Genomic DNA, 12,117 nt, shown 5'->3' with positions numbered 1-12,117 from the left:
TGTATGTAAATACACACACAAAGAACTAAGTATGGATAAGTCATATTCTCTGGTCCCTAAAATGCATTTTTATATCAAAGGCATGCACAACATGTCATACAGACAGCAACAAAACCTTGATGTATGTAGCATGCGTGTGGTTAGAATATGATTGACACATCCTGTGGTATGTTATTTCAGAAGTAAGCATTGTTTTCCCACAGTCATTCTGTAACCTTTATTTCAGATGGAATTTAATTGCTGCAATCTTTCATGACTTAGTGGTTTGATTTATAAAACCCTTGTGTTTTGGCCATTGGCCTGCTCATACACAGGACACCATAAAATGGTCTGAATTATTTTGCTACATCTTTTCCCTTACTTTGCATTATAAAGTATATCTAATTATTGGTCATTTCACAATGTGTGAATTCTGCTCAGGATCACTGCATAATATTCACAAATTCTTGAAATTATTTTGTAGGTCAAGAAGACATGTTTGTGCCATCTGCACTATTTACTGTACTGACTGCCAGATAAGGAAGAAGTTTTGAAGTTCTGAATTACTGACAGCATGTCTTCCTCCCATGTGCCAGGTAGCTGTTAGTTGAAGTAAAGAGATTCATTTCATCTTCAAACTCTTACTCCCTGTAAGTATGTATAAGGTATGGATGATTTAGGGTATATTCTCACAAATTTACAAAGTAAATTGAATGCGTATTTATTTTTAAAAGCAAAGCACACACATTGTGCAATTACTTCTGATGCCAGTGGTCTTTGGGGAAAAAGAAGATTTCCTACAAAAAAAAAATACAACATTTAGTCAAATGTTGCTTTGGTCAGTTAAGCATTATAACACAATTGCCCTTGACACAAAGTAACTAATCCCACCTGTGTGGTTACCTCACTAGAAACTTTTTCCACAATCATGGGTTTCTATTTTTTAACCAATCTTTACTGTAAATAACAACAATATAAATATCCCATAAAAAGGGCCCACAAAACCTGATACAGTTCATCAGACAATGCATATCTCATATGTGCTGAAAAAAACTGAATGTGAAAGGCTGCAAGTGCTTTATTTGTGCAGAAATTCATTCCTGCACTGAACATTGCAATGAAGACATACCTTTACACAATGAATGAATGGGTAGTCTGATGAACTTCAAGCTTTCTTACATATGTTTATATAGTATCCTCAGTAAATGCATATTTAAAGGCACCTGCCTTTAATTATCTTCCTGGCTCAAATCATTGTTTTGAAATTTTACTTACTGATACAATTGTACTTTCTAGTTGTCATCAGGCAATCTGGAAACATTAAGCTTAAGATGTTTTTAACAAGAATTTTCTTTCAGATGTAGTTTGAACCAGACTGCTGAAATTATTTATGACAAATGAACAGTAGATAATGTGTTTTGGACTGTTGGAGCTGAGATGTGAAAAATACAGATGACTTGAAGTCTGCAAATAGGACTGTGGCCAAGCATATTTTGTGAAAACTTGTAGAATAGTGGAAAGACCAAAAGGTAAAGATGTAAACTGAAAGTGCAATGTCAAAGTAAAAAAAAAAATCTAAAGAAACATTTGTTTTATTATGTGGATTGGGTTGAACAAGTAGGATTGTTTAAATCCAAGGTTACCAAAAGCAAAATGGGTAAAAGATTTAAAGGGAACATTTTGAATTTTAATACCAAAAGAAATGTGTTTAGCTTCAAAAAGTCCTAAATTGGTCACCATGCCATACCTCTCAACTCTCCAGAATTTTACAAAATGTCCAGATTTTTGCTTCATATTTTTAGCCTGTTCCTCTTAATATTTATGATGTCATGCCAAATCACTGAATAATGACAGACATTACAGTTTCAGAATCCATATCCTTTAGTAAATGAATGCGAATGCAGAACATATTATTCTAGCGACTAAGTTCATAAGACCAAAACTTAAAATATTTCCCTGAGTTTGGTCCTTTGTCCACCTGATATTTTTTGTTTTGTCTAGACTTTTTGCATTAAGAGGTTGAGAGGTATGCCCTATGGACCTTCCTTTGTGGGAACCAGAAATATTCTGGAATTAAAAAAAAAAACGTTACTCATTTGGGATGGAGACATTGGTTTTGAATAATTGGTTGGAAAACTGATAAAAGTTCCCTGTCAAAAAGGACACTAAGTAACTGAGTTTGGTATAATCAAGAAAATTATTTATGATCTTGCATGCATTCCTACATGTTACATTACCAGAAGCAACAGGCAGAACACTTAATTTTATGTGTTGTGATCTGTGGAGCAGAGTGCAGCATTTCTAACAGGGAAGGTTTTAGTGTCTGTTATGAAATGAAGCTAAGGTTTGCTGCCTATTAACGAAAATTGATAAAAGATCTATGGGCATGTAAATCTGGCAATACATACATACATATATACAGCTATTTCAAGCACAGGCGTTAATGCCCTTTTAGCTTGCCAATATACCTAAACACTTGTTCCCATAATAAGTGTGCAGGCTGTTCTTACAAATATCTAAACTAGTACTTGCTTTAATGTAATTTCATATTCTAACCACACGCATGCTACATGCATTAAGGTTTTGTTGCTGTCTCTATGACATGTTGTGCATGCCTTTGATATAAAAAAAATTTATTTTAGAGAACCAGACTCATCCATACTTCTTCTTTAGTTCTTTGTGTGTGACACACATATGCAATACATGCATGATATGTGAGTAAATGCAGATGATGTATGGTGGTTATTAATTAAAAGTAAGATGTTAATGAATAATGAAGGTAGTCTGTTCCATGCATCAGCTACTCTGTCAGAGAACCAATTAGTAAACTTCTCATTCCTATAGAATCTTCTACATAAGTTGTCTGATGATGCTCTAGTACTTTTTGATAACCGCAAACATTCCCAGAGGTAGTTGTCTCTAAATGCCCTATGTACATGAATAGGACCTCTTAGATATCTATAAGAGACACTGTACAAGTTCAGATATTTCAGTCTTTCATAATTTAAATTTTCACATCCATGGATGCAGCATATTTCTGCTGTACTCTTTCCAGTTCATCATGTTTGTTTTCTTATAGGGTTTCTATATTGTTATTCCATACTCAAGTTTGGGTCTAATGTAATTAACAAACAATGACTTCATTATTTTTGATTTCCTAGATTTTATAAATCTTTTTATACAACCTATAGTTATATAACTATCATTAACCAATTGGATGAAAATGATTAGAAAAACTCATAGCTGAATCTACCCATATACCCAGGTCCTTAAATGAGTCTACAGTTTCAATTACCATGTTCTGTATTAAATATTCACCTTTCAATTTATGTCTCTCAAATCTCATATGCTTAGTTTTTGATGTATTTATCAGCATATTATTCTCCTGTGCCCAAATGGTCAATGTTGTCACATTATTTTGCTGACATGCCTTATCTGTAACACACGATGTAATCAGTTTACCCAATTTCAGGTCATCTGCATATAGGTTGTAGAGCACCTCAATGAAAAAGTAAGGCCTGAAAGGTACAATCCAAACAAGTAAGCAATAAAAGTCAGTGTAAAGGATGTATTGAACTTCTTTCCAAATCTATCAAGCAAGGAGTGACTATTTCTGTCATTTGGGACAGAATTAGAAGCAGAAAGAGACTTAGAAGGGCTGTCTCCATCCATAGAAATAATACCAGGACATGCAACAGGACTTCTATAAAGACATTTATGTGTGTCAGGCACCCTATAAATTCTGTCAGGTATCTTAGTGCAAGGGGCTGATAATCAGAGGAAATTAGAATCAGAAGCAAACTTATTATCTAAGAACCTTAAAAATGAGGAACAATTACTCGCTTGGGTATATCCTTAGCAAATAACTCATAATATTTCTTCTGTTACTCTGACACTTCCCTTCCATTTAAAATCTTTGTTTGAACTTATATCTTCAAAAGAAATTTCCTAATGGGGGAGTCTGTGAACAGGGTATCTTCTGATTCAGACTCAAAATGGCAATTGAGAGGCATAGTTCATATCCTCATTATCTGATACAGAAAGAACCTCTTGATCCGTATAAGACTGGGATATCGTTCTTTAACTGGTATAGAAACTGAAGCAAATACTGATGAAAGCAGTTGTCTTAAACATGCCTTGGGCAAATTCATGCCAGTCTTGTTGATGTTTACTAGTAAGAAAGGGGCTACAAATATTCTGAGTCCTCTTTTTAAGAGTCTATAGCATTAAGGTTTTATAGAGGGCAACTGAAGGTCTGGCCTTGGACAAAGGTCTGGCAACATCCTCCTTCACCAATAACAAATGAATACCTCCCTCACTCTCAGAGATTGTGATCCTATGTTCTTTCCTCATTGCAGAAGCCTGTTAGGTGGTATAAATGAGCATGCTTAAATTGTAGGCCATACCAGTGTCCTGAGACAATATGCTAAAGGAACCAGGAGAAATGGAATAAGGGTCCGTGAGCCATAACATTGCATCAGTGGAGATGTCAGACTAAGACCACAGACCAGAGAATTAAGTACTGATATTACCCAGATGACTCATTCAACACTTTTTTTATTAGTCCTCTTTGAGGTAAAGGCCTGCCAATAGAGATTCAGATGCCATGCTCTTATGTGCCAGCTGCTAAGGTGCTTATTTTTAAAAAATAATTTTAAACATTTTTGCCTATTGATTAAGGTTTTGGGAGAAAGAACCTAGTATGATGTTGATCCTCACAACAAAAAGTGTAAGAAAAATGGACATATGTGTAGGGAATCAATCTGCCACACAAACATTTACCCTTCATGATAGGCAACATTTTGACTAAAGATTTCTTCACAAAAAGGAAGGCTCCCCACTGGGGTGGAAATAGATATCTGTCCCATTTTATAGCTGAGGCCAACCACCAAACTCATGATGCTGAGCTGATGAGAAGTCTGCTTAAGTGTACTATACTGCAAGAAAGTTCTTTCAGGCTTGTACATCCAACTTGTACCAGCACTCTCATGCTAGGGGGTAGAGGTACAGTGTGTGAGGAAAGAGCCCAAAGCTTTGCGGATATCCAATCCTTGCAGGATGCACCCTGTATACTTGCAGTTACTGTCAAAGTGATGTGATGAAAAGCATCTTTATATCCATATATATATATATATATATATATAAATATGTATTGTAATATTTATGTTGTTTTTGGGGTGTGAACATCTATGCTATAATTTTGGCTCTGTTATTAATACTATATTACTTTTATCTGATGTGATCTTATCATCTGGTCTGTGTCCACAAAGGGACCAGAAAGTCGAGTGTATTACCCCAATAAACAAATAAACAAAGAAAGATAATCATACATACAGACATAAATATTGCTTTCAAAAACACTAAATAAACTGCAAGTTTATTTTTTTAACTTTTATTAATAGCTTAGTGGTTCAACATAGTTAACAGTCATTGTAGAACACTGTTCTGTAACATATATAAATCCACCCAGATGAATATAATCTAAAATTTTGTAAGCTTGGAGAGGTTAATACATATTAACCACTGGTCATTATTTTTAGTTAAAATGTTTGGGTATCTCATCAACACCTGAGTGACACCTCCAAATGCATTTGTAGTTAACTCCTACTGACGCCTCTAGGCGTTAAATATTGCTTGTTCACATTTGCATCAATAATTCTAAAACCATTCTATATACAAGGTTTTAAAAGATTTCATGTTGAAGCTTATAAAACACCAAACTCAACTGCATTAATATTTGACCTCTGTCTAATGCAGGTAAATAGATATTAACTGTTGTTTTTATTGTGTTCATTTATATATATATATATATATATATATATATATATATATATATATATATAATTTTCACATTTAACAACCAAATAACACAGAACTCTTTAGCTTCATATAAAAGCTCTCAGCTAGGGGAATAAAATGTTAACAGTATGCATGTAACTTGAGTTGTTGCTGATATAAGTTATTTACAAAATATTACAAATGTGGTAGTTACTGTGCATACTGTGACTTTTAAAATTCTGCTTAAGACCTAGAACCTAAATAATACTACCACTATAAAAACAGTTTGGACTGAAGAGTTATACTTCTTTCATAATCCTTATGGTTCCAGAGATATGAGTATTTGTTTAAAATATGAGGACATAATTCGATTCTCTCAAAAGGCTTAGGCTCCGCCCATTGGAAGTTACAGTGCAAACTTCCAAAGCTCCATTGAAGTGAAAGCAGTATATGTAGAATTGTAAAGTTCCAGTTTAAATTAATTTATAAGATATCAGCATGTTGACTTTATAGTTAAGGAATTGTCAAGTTAATTTAGATTTAGGACATTACCAAAAAATCTGCAACATTTCACAGTAAGAATTATATAAAGCAGAATAATTTTAATAAGGAATGTTTTCTTTGGTGAAGGTGTGCATGCATTATGAATAATCATAAATGGGATATGGAAGTATTAATAGCATATAATTCTGTGTTCATCATTCACCTTGATGCTTTATATTTTGCTAAAAGTATTAATAGTATATTTTATACTTTGCTAAAAGTATTAATAGCATATAATTCTGTGTTCACCATTCTCCTTGATGCTTTATACTTTGCTTAAAGATTTAATAGGATATAGTTCTGTGTTCACTGTTCTTCTTGATGCATTATACTTTGCCAATCATATTAATAGCATATAATTCTGCATCCGCTGTTCCCCTTGATGCTTTATACATTGTAAAAGTATTAATAGTATATATTTCTGTGCTTACCGTTCACCTTGATGCTTGATACATTGCTAAAATATATCATAAAGGCAACTTTGAGTATAACTGAGATGTCAAGCAGTTGCTCAGAAAATGTGCTACTTCACAGCATGCTTTTATTATTTTGCAGAGAATAAAAATTGGTATAGCTTTCCTAGAGTAATAATTCTGCATGTGGTCTCACATACGCACATGCACATATACACAAATGTAGAGCTGTTTTGTATATCTTTTTGTGTCTCTGTCTATGTATGCATGTATCTTGCCTATCTGTGCGACTGCATTAATGAAGCATAAATCACAAAAGCTTAGAGATGCCAAAAAAATTATAGCAATAAAATAAGTTTAATACTTTTTTTTGTTTGTTTGTGGGGAAATGTGACCATTTTGAGGTATATAATTCAGATTACAAACTTGAATAGACTGTAATCTAGGATGACCATGAAGCAAAGTGTGTGCAGATTTAACTGTGCACAACTCTGTTTTATACATCCACCTGTCAACTCTTCAACGACAAAGAAAACTGTCTTAGAATTGTGCAAACTTTTAATTGAGGGGTATGAAGGTGTACACCTTTCTTTATTTGCAGGTGTAATAACCAGGACTTCTTTCAGACTTGTTATCATTGTAGACTGGCTTGATCCAACAGTACATCATTTTGGAATCAGTGCTATCATCTCATTTTTTACTTTAGAATACCAAACATCCCTTTTTGTTAGCAAACTCAGTTAAAACACTTTTTGTATGGCTGTGTACAATAATTTATAACACTTGCTTTGTTTTGGCTTGATACTGCCCATTAATTTATTGTTTTGTCTGTATTCTTTTTCCTTATCTGTCTACTTACTTTTTCCTTATCTGTCTACTTACTCAAAAGACTCACTTCCACAAATCTTGAGGCCATTACAATGGTGTCTTTACCAAGAGGCAAGAGGCAATGCATGGTGGCGGGTATCCATGCATACATGGCATTTGATTGTGCCCTGGCTTGCTTCTGCCCTATGCCCATAGAAAGAGGCTTGCTCACATTCCAGCTGCAGCCCCCTCAAGCAGTGCAATCTGTTTTTAAGTAGAGATCTTAACTGTCCCTTCATAGGGGAGCTGCTAAGCAGCCTACTCCTTGGAGCCTTGTTATTAATGGTACAGAGTTCATGGCACATTTGCTGTACTTTACTCACCCCTTGGTTTCTGAAAAGTGTAGTCTCATCACTAAAAGAACTTCAACTTCCCTACCAGTGTGCGTTTCCCTATATACAGCCATGGGAGCTACAACCAATGGCATGGTGGGCATAAGCAGTCATCATTAATCCACAGTACTGCCTGCCTTTCATATCTGCTGGAGTGAAAAGGGGTCACCATTGCAGTCAACACTTTTCCACCAGGATGGGTGAGCCAGCATCAAGCTCACAGCCTTACCCTTCTCTGCTCACTCTCTGGCAGCAGGACGACTAATCAATTATGTATTCTCTAGATCACAGTTAGGTCTTCGTCCATTTGTATTGCCAAGCTAGTTTGGTTCACAAAAGATACTCTTTACACTTGTTTCATTGTTCAGTCATAAAATAGTCTCCTTTTTGTACAAATATTGATGTACTTGAAAAACTTTTGTTGTTTACACTATTATATTAAAATTGCTTAAAGTACTCTTTTTTCTGATAATTCTTTTCACATACAAGTTCATTGTATATTAAAATATCATAATGCCTAATTAAGAAGATTGTTTTAGTAGTTGTACAATTGTTCTAACATCTGTATGCTTGTTCGCCCATGATGTGGTACATGGTTCATGTACAATACTTTTACTTGACCTTTGCTGCTAGATGTGTGTTTTTAGTATCTTAAAAAGTGTCTGTGCATTTCTAGTAATATATGTAGCTATATACTTAAGTGTAGAGTTGATTTATAAGATAGTGGTAGTATTATATATTGTTTTAAATTATGTTTTTCTATGTATGTGATTTCTTTTGTCTGTCCCATGATGAGATGATTGCATGGAATCTCATGACAATACAATTACTTTTGACTTTGACTGTAAATCAGCTGTATAGCAGTTGTAATATTTGATCATTAAAAACTTTCTGTAGTAAGTTACATATTTATTGCTTTGTCTTTGCATAATTTATATTCACTGATTTCTGAAAATGGTAATGCATTGTAATTAAATCATGGGAGGTGTTCAGTAATGTACATCACTAAATAAACTACTCCACCCTGACAAGACCACTATTCCCTCTCCAAACATAGACAATACGACAGACACTATCCCCATGTAGTTTAATTCCTACTTTATAAACTCAATATTATCTTTCCTAGACACTAACACATCTGCCCCCTCACTCTGCCCCTGTCCAGTCTAAATCACCTACAGCTCTTCAGTTGTAGTCCAGTACCTTCCTCACTAGTAAGGAATTTGCTCCTTAAACTAAAAACTACTTCCATAGCTGGAGACCAGTTGGCAACAGACTTCCTAAAAATGGCTGCAGAAGTCATAAGCTTCCCTTTGTCCATACTAATTAATAAGTCCTTAGCATAAAGATACTTCCCATCACTGCAGAAAAAGTCCTGTGTCATACCACTGCACAAAGATGGCACATCTGTAAAGTTTAATAACTATAGACCAATAGTGATCCCCCTCCAAAATATTAGAGAAATGTGTCCATATGCTGATGAAACAGCACTTAACCTCAAATAACCTGCTTGTGTCCACCGTGTTCTTAGACTTGTGAAATACATTTTATACTGTCTTGCACCAGGAACTGTTTGTTCAACTCTCCTCAACAGGCCTTTTACTCCTTGTTGTAGTTCCTTAGTTACCAGTCTGAAAGGCAACAAGACATTAAATGACGACAAACCTAGTCTTCCTTTCAACCGGTTACTACAGATGTCCCTCAGAGCTCTGTCCGAGGTCATCTGCTATTTAATATATATATTAATGACTTCCACACCTCCACTCACCATGCTAGTTTAGTTTGGTATGCAGATGACTCAACATTAATATGTACGTCCTCAACAATAAATAAGCTCCAAGACATTACCCAAAATTCTTTCTCCTCTGTAGAAACATGGCTCAAAGAATAAAACCTCCTACTCAACCCCGAGAAAATTAAGTTAATGCTTTTTGCCTCAAAAAGTTGCCAAAATCCGGCAAGGGATCTCCATTCTAGTAACAAATTTTTATTATATACAAATAAGTGAAATAATGTTACAGGAGACTTACTCTACTCCCAATGCATTGCTGAACTCTGGAATAGTATCCTCTTGCAAATAAAGCTCTCTGACAAACTCAGTAGTTTTAAACTGCTGCTTAAACAACATCTTAACTGATTCTGGTCCTGTACATGCTCATCACAGGGTTAAAACTTTTTCACTGTACTATACTATTAAACTACTCTCCTTAAACATAATATTCTCAAACACTTGCTGAAATGACAAAACAAATTTTATATATAACTACTGCCTGTACAATCCATTACGTTGCATGTGTGCTTTCTCTTTAGTAACTTCCACTTCTTTACAATCTTAGAATGCATATGTAGAAATGTAACTACTGTTGTGTATAAATGTAAATAAAAATGTAACTACTGCTTGTGAATAAATGTAAATAGAAATGTAACTACTCTGTATTTGACTGGAACTTAGTATAATGCAATGTAAGCAACTAGAGCTTTTCTCCTGGCCTCTGCTGAAAATGGATATTTCCCAGTTGGACTTTCCTGGTAGGCAAAGACAAATAAATAAATAAATAAATATTTGCTGCACTTTGGCACAGCAATACATAGTAGAGATGGTGTAACACACCTTGGCCCTTACTTCTATAGCCGAGAGCTAGAATAGGCATAGCACTGGCATGCTAAAAAAAGGCAACTGCTAGATAAAGAAGCCTATGTGAGGATGTGCAACAGTTGAACAGATTAAGGTACAACCTCCACTACTTTCAAAGTGATTTGTCATATATGGACCTTGAGCAAACATGGCTGCTCAGTTCATTGGTAACAACATGACATCCTCTGGTACATCCATCAGGAAGACACCATCTGCCCTGTATTTTGCTTCTGCAGGACATATTAGCCATGGATGTGTAAAGGACTGGATGCAAGTGGAACAGTTGCAGTTCAGGCTTGCATTTCAGAAATGGACCCCATACCTAAGTCAAAGTATGATTAAAGTTCATGAAATTAGTATTGTTTCAGTCTTTGATGTCAGCCAAAAGTGCTCTTTGCAGCACCTGCAATGTGCCCATTAATGACTCCTCCTGCAATTCATATGGGGTTACATGGATTGGTAACATATCTAAATATGATTGTAGATTCTTTTTTATAAGACCCATTGCTCTTACCACTATTGGACCTGTCTGGGTATCTTTCTTCCACATTGTTCTCATTTCTGCCTGCAGATCCTGATATTTCAGGACTTTGTGTGTCTCTGTACGCAACACACTGTAGTCATTGGGTGCAGTTTCAATTATCAATGCTACTTTTGTCTTCTTTTCATCAAGCAGTGTATCTGGTTTTCTAGCATCTGTCTTTTGAACTGTTAGTAATGGGTGATCCCATGTGATATAAACTTCATCATTTTCTATGATGCTTTGTGGCTCATGTTTCCAATGTTTTTCATCCACTCCAATACCATATAGTTTGCACAATCCCCAGTGCAACAGTCTTGCCACATTTTTATGCCTTTCAGTATACAGTCCTTCTGCCATTAGTATGTCACAACCAGGTACAAGGTGTGCGACTGTTTCCAATTCAGTTTTACAACACCTACCTTTGTCTGCTTCTCCAACATGTTCAATGGATTTTGTAAACCAGCGTGTATATAGCCCACTATCTTGAGCCACCAATATTAACCTTTCATCTCTTGGTTTTAATTCGCCTATCCTTAACCATTCCTGCATTTGTTCCTAATCAACACAAGGTTCTTCCAGAAATTTTCTATACTTGTAACTATATTTATGCATTTTCTACATTTCTTGCTTTCTCATCTAATCCTTCACCTTATAGTCTTTCTTTAGTTTTTTGGCACATTCATTTGCTGCCTGATTTTTATCAACTTCTGGTTTGATTTATATTCCTACTTGATGCTGATATGCTAATGCTAAATTAAGCAGAGAAGTCATCTTAGATTTATTCTCCTCATGTTTCAAAACTTTCACTACTTTTGGGTCTTGCAACGTCAGTAGATGTGTGTGGAGTCCCACGATTGCAGATCTGTAAATGTAATCAATTTCAGAGAGGCCCATCCCTCCTTCGGAATGTGGAATATATAATCTTGGTATATGCTGACTTTTTGGTGAGCATGACGCATCCTTCTTGTTTTCCCATCTAATCTATCCAATACATTTTGGGGCCAGTCAATCACTCCAAAACTATAAGTTAGGACAGGAAGAGCAAAT

This window comes from Protopterus annectens, chromosome 7.part0 (genome assembly GCF_019279795.1).
Source record: "Protopterus annectens isolate FY-2018-M chromosome 7.part0, PAN1.0, whole genome shotgun sequence".
In the NCBI taxonomy this organism is placed as follows: domain Eukaryota; kingdom Metazoa; phylum Chordata; order Ceratodontiformes; family Protopteridae; genus Protopterus; species Protopterus annectens.
This window is presented reverse-complemented; position numbering follows the sequence as displayed.